General features: G+C 42.6%; 1 protein-coding gene across 5 annotated transcripts in view; it reads right to left on the reverse strand.

Annotated features, from left to right (window-relative positions):
• Wdcp (WD repeat and coiled coil containing) overlaps positions 1-3972 on the reverse strand; it is a 27489-nt gene extending 23517 nt beyond the window's left edge. For 3 of the 5 annotated variants that reach the window (XM_010604901.3, XM_010604899.3, XM_010604902.2), the window contains exons 1-2: positions 3940-3972; positions 922-2359 (exon numbers count right to left, since the gene is read on the reverse strand). The gene's annotated coding sequence lies outside the window, so the exon portion shown is untranslated. Of the gene's footprint in view, positions 1-921; positions 2520-3939 lie in introns of those variants that run through there. The other 2 variants (XM_010604900.3, XM_019204630.2) reach the window with 2 other exon arrangements.
• Between the last annotated feature and the right edge of the window lie 1422 nt (positions 3973-5394).

Raw genomic sequence — 5394 nt, forward strand, 5'->3', positions numbered from 1 at the left:
TTGTTTTGTTTTGTTTTTTTGAGACAGGGTCTCACAATGTAGTTGAGACTGCCCTGGAACTATGTAGCCCAGGCTGGTCTTGAACTCACAGCGATCCTCCTGCCTCAGCCTCCCGAGTGCTGGGATTACAGGCGTGCACCACCACGCCTGGCTACTTATATAACTCTTTTTTTAAAAAAATTATGTAACTCTTAATGCGGTACTATAATATATAACAGAACAGTCAGGCATGGTGGCACACACCTATAATCTTAGAGTTTTGGAGGCTGAGGTAGGAAGACTGCCAAGAGTTTAAGGTCAGCTTGGACTACATACTGAATTCAAGTACACCTTGCACTGCACAGTGAAACTGTCTCAAAAAACAAGTATAGCAGGACATAAATATACAAAACTGTACTGTACAATATAACCAGCAAAAATTATAGTACTGTAAGTGTACTGTACCAAAGTGTGCCATACAAAAAAATATATTAAGGTTTTATAAGCAAGATATATAGAACTGTCAAAAAAAAAAAAAAAAGCGGCATTCTGGAGGGGGGATTTAGCTCAGTGGTGCCACGCTGGCCACACAAGTGCAAAGTGTGTGTATGTGTGTATGGGGGCACTCAAGCTAACATTTCAGTCATGGAATCCTTCAAAGTCCTCCCCAGTGTCATCATCAGAATTATGATCAGGAGATGCAGAAGGCCCAAGTAAGGGAGATAACAAAGTTGAAATGGAACTCATAGTATGGGTCTTGGGTGTAGCTCTTGTGAAGAATCTCTGCGTGGTCTGTTTTGTCATATTTTTTTTTTTTACTTCATAAACTTCACAATACCATGAAAAGTTTACTCATTTGCCATTCCACTTTCACAAACCATTCAACATTTGGATCCATAGCCTCTAATTCTAACACAGCTGCATTGGCTTTTGAGCACACACCTGCTAATCCCTTTGCAGTGAACTTCTCTGGTACAGTACTTCAATTCTTTCCTCTTCCTCCTCCTCTTCTAAGTGGTGCTGTGTTTCCAACTCTATTAAATCTTCTGTACTTAGCTCTCTCTCAGTATATTTCACTAGGTCTTCAATACCTTGCACTTCAATCTCCAAATTAAGCATGTTAGCAAGTTCCACAGTGGTTTCCTTTATGAGAATGACATGTTCATCTTTGTCAAGTGCTTCTGAATTATGCATGAACTTTTTAGGCATTTTCCCCATATGCCTTAAATACACTTTTCTTTCACTCCTTCCCAAGCTGATTCAGGGTTCTTAATGCAGCCTAAAATGTATGATTTCCAGAAATCACTAAGGTAACATAATCATTCATGTTTTCTGTTGCTGCTACAGCTTTGCTAAAAGTTGAATGCAAACAGTAGCTATAGCTCCCTAATTAATGGGCTGCAAGACAGCAGTTGTATTTTTAGGTAGATACATTACCCTTACATCTGGTTGTAGATCAAGATGCTGGGGGTGGCCTCCTGATGCAAAGCAGGCGGATAATTTTAAAGGGAATGCCCTTTTCCAGACAGTAGTACTTCACCAGGGGTATAAAGCAGTTGATGAACCAGTCTTCAAAGCTTCAAAGAAAGCTTAAGTCATCCCAGCCTTGTTACTCACTTGATAGTAAACAGGCAGCACATGATTACTAAGCTGCTTCAATACAAGGAGGTTCTTCAAGTGGTAGAGGAAAGGCCTCAATTTGAACTCAGTAACATTTCCTCCCAACAGTGTGACTGTCCTTGAAAGCCTTGAAGCTGGGCATTATTTTAACTTGTGTATGTAGAACCTTTTAGGCATTCTCTTCCAAAACAAAGTCTGGTTTCACCCACATTGAAGATTTTTTCTGGGCAGTAGCTGCCTTTCTGATTTTATCAAATTGGTCAAGGAATTTTTCTGCTGCTTCTATGTCTGCACTTGTCACTGACACGCCAACTATACGGGTTGAATCTTCCACAAAACTGCTGAAACCATACATGACTTGGATGTAAAAATTTCCATCAATTCTTCACCTTTATGTTCTTTCAAAGTCTTGAAGATAGTGAGTGTTTGGTTTGAATTATTGAAAGACTCATTGGCATTCTTTTTATATCTGGTCATCAAACCAGATGGCCAATAATTTTTCCATGTCATGAAAGAGGCCTTTCTGCTGCAAAGTTATGGTTTTAAATCCTATTGATGTTTTCACTGCTTCTTTCACTATCTTTATCCTTGAGGATTATTGAAATGGTTCAATGCACCAGATTCTAGTTCTGTGTTTTTTGCTTTAACTTTTTTACCAGCTTCAAAATCTTGTATGAACTTCATTTTCATGTCAAGATAGATAGCCTTCTTTTGTTTCGCCTGGTGAACTCATGCTTTTCCGTTCTGATGACATCTTCTACTAAGGGGTACACAATAAAGTACAATACAGAATAAGGTACCCAGATCTCATGATACTACTATTCAAAAAAAAGGAGTATTATACATTGTCACACTATAATTGTCACACCTGAAATAGACATCAGAAAAACAGCAGAATGGCTGCCACATCATTACATACTGTACAGTACTGTACTGTATAGAAGTGTTGCAAAGATACAGTACTGTCCATACAGTACTGTAGTCAGTAAACCCACAAAGAAATCTGTGTGGAGTTTTCACACACAGAATCCACAAGTTTTCACACACAAGAAGCCACCATAAGGCTGCAATGCCACTTATGTTCCTATATTGTAAGTTCCAAAGAGACAGCATGCCTTGGTCATTAGTCCAAATAGTCATTAAACAGGTAGGTCTTTAAGCGAGGAATACCTGTACCATTATCTCTCAATCCCCAAACTATAAACTTTCTGAAATCAAGAGCCCTGAGTATTTTAAAGAGAGAAAAGATCAGAACCAGGTGCTGAGCATATGATCACTTGTTTTTAATCTCTTAAGGGAACTCGTGAGAGAGAACCATGGGATTTAGGTGAAATGGAGCATTTCCAGAAAGTTTAAACACAGGTACACAACCGCCAAGTTTATTGCATTTACACTCTAAAATAAATTCAAACTCTACATTTAGAAAAAAAAAAAACCAAACACATAAAAGGTACAAAAAATTAAAGAGAAATTCACCAAAAACCATTCCTCAAGGAAAATTATGACCACTACTTTTCAGACTTTGACTTTACAGTTTGGGAATTAAAACTTTTTCATAATGTTGTTAAAAAAGGAAAATAAATGTAATAGATTGAGCAATTATGTTCTGCTGCTGTGATTACTCTATATTGGTTGGGTCTGATGGGCTTAGTGCAGGAGCTAGTCTAAGTCAATCGCTTCCTACATTTTAACACTGTACAACTTGGTATATTACACCATTATATTTTCACTTATAATTACATATTTAATTTTATTTTCCTTTTTTTTTTTTTTGTACCGGGGATCAAACTCAGGACCTTGTGCTTGCGAGGCACGTGCAGCGCCACTGAGCTACATCTTCGGCCCTGCATGTTCCGGTTACTTAGAATTTTTATAAATTACTTTTAGAAGTCACTTCATAAACAGTGAAATTACATAATTTACTGAATTTACTCCCAAACACCTGGCTGTAGCTAACTTTACTCTCCTGTAAATGACGCTGTGATAAAACCCTTTACACATCAAACATTTCCTTTTCTTTGGATGACCTCTTTAAGACATACTCCCTAAAGTATCACCCGTGAGCCACGAGAAACATATTCGTTCTTTCAAACTCACCCGTGACCCAGTCCTCATCCTCCAACCCCTCACACGTGGGCCCGCCGCATTCTCCTCAGACACCTCCCCACACCTGCATCTCCACCTCCCTAACCTATCCCCCCAAGCGCTGTCCACCTCCCTCTCGCCTCACTCCCAGCCTCCCACACCCGCCACGGCTGCTAACTGAAGACAAAACATCTTTAGTCTTCCGGGCCCACATAAATCCAGCTTCCCTGGAGGTGACCCCCCATCCAAAGTTACCTGGAGCCGAGTTCCTGCGCAACTACCGGAAGTATCGGCCCACAGTCCCTGATAGGTGAGCAGAAGCTGAGCACGCTTGCCATTCTGTCTATTGGCTACTCCATGTGTCACGTTAGGAAAAGTCCTTCCCATTGGCCAATAACGCGGATTTTGCCGCAAGGGTCACTGGGAGTTGTGGTCCCAATGAAACAACTGCGAGTGAACGGACCACAATTTCTCTTAATTTCGCTTTAGCCCTCCCATTTCTCAACAGTTATTTTAGTCTAAGAAAAAGTCGAAGTCCTAGGGTAGACATGGTTTTTTAAAAAAACTTTTTTTCTTTGAGGTGGTGGGTAGGGGAATCAGGGACCCCTTGAAAGTTCAATGCAATCTCCCCAAGAAAAATGGTGTTCTCCATAAAATACTGTGCATTCAACTGAAGCCGTCTCATAGGACTACCCAGGTTACAAATCCCTGTTCTACACCTACTCAGAACGTACCTGCCTATAGCCATAACACATGGAGCTAGCTCGTCTTCAGGCTTATCTCTGAGACAGGGTCTCACTATGTAGTTGAGACTGACCTGGATCTCACTGTGTAGCTCAGGCTGGTCTAGAACTCACAGCGAACCTCCTGCCTCAGCCTCCCGAGTGCTGGGATTACAGACTTCACCATGCAGGGCTCTTCAGGCTTCTTTAGTCTCAGAAGCTTCTGGGGATGTGCCTTGGAGAAATTCCATTGCGAGTGTGTGTGTGTGTGTGTGTGTTCACGCGTGAGTGATCCTGGCCTGCGCGGTTGACCATCACCATTGCTGGACATCAAAGCCAGGCCCCCTCCTCGTCTGTGACCTGGCCACGCGGGACAGTGCGGAGTGGATACGTGGAAGAAGAACCCCTCCACAGCCTGTTCTGGGTACTTTTGCTCAGGCCTTTCCCCGCGTGGATACCTCCCAGAACCCCTTATGAGAATTAATTTTCTATCAGTCTTTGGAACAACGTAGCTAAGAATGAGAGTCAGAAAAGAGAACGCTAAAGAAAAATCTCCAGCCTTCCAGCAAATGTTAACTCCAAGTTTATTGGGTGGGCTATCTCCCTAGATTCCTGGATCTTTTGGGGACGGAAATGAAGAAAAAAATTCTGTCATTATTTCCGCAGCACTAGTCATACCGTACCCTATCTTCAGAGAGCCCGAATCATTTGGGCAGGACAGAGATCCTGTTGCAATTCAGCTGATGTCCCAGGCACAGTTCTTTTCCTTGAAAAGGGAGAACCTAATACGTGCGCCGGAGTGGGGGAGGCCGCATCCTCTCTCCGCGCGCCGGGCCCGGCCAGGGCAGGTGCTGAACTCCAAGGCGCTGAGCACAGGCGCGAAGCGTTCGTCTCACTACCAGCCCTGTCCAGTTCTGCAGCTCCCGGCCGACTCAGGCTTCGCACGCAGAGGGCGCCCGGAGATCCGCATGGGGCGGACGGGTGGCTC

This window comes from Fukomys damarensis, unplaced genomic scaffold (assembly GCF_012274545.1).
Source record: "Fukomys damarensis isolate Sample0158 unplaced genomic scaffold, DMR_v1.0_HiC HiC_scaffold_2, whole genome shotgun sequence".
Lineage (NCBI taxonomy): Eukaryota > Metazoa > Chordata > Mammalia > Rodentia > Bathyergidae > Fukomys > Fukomys damarensis.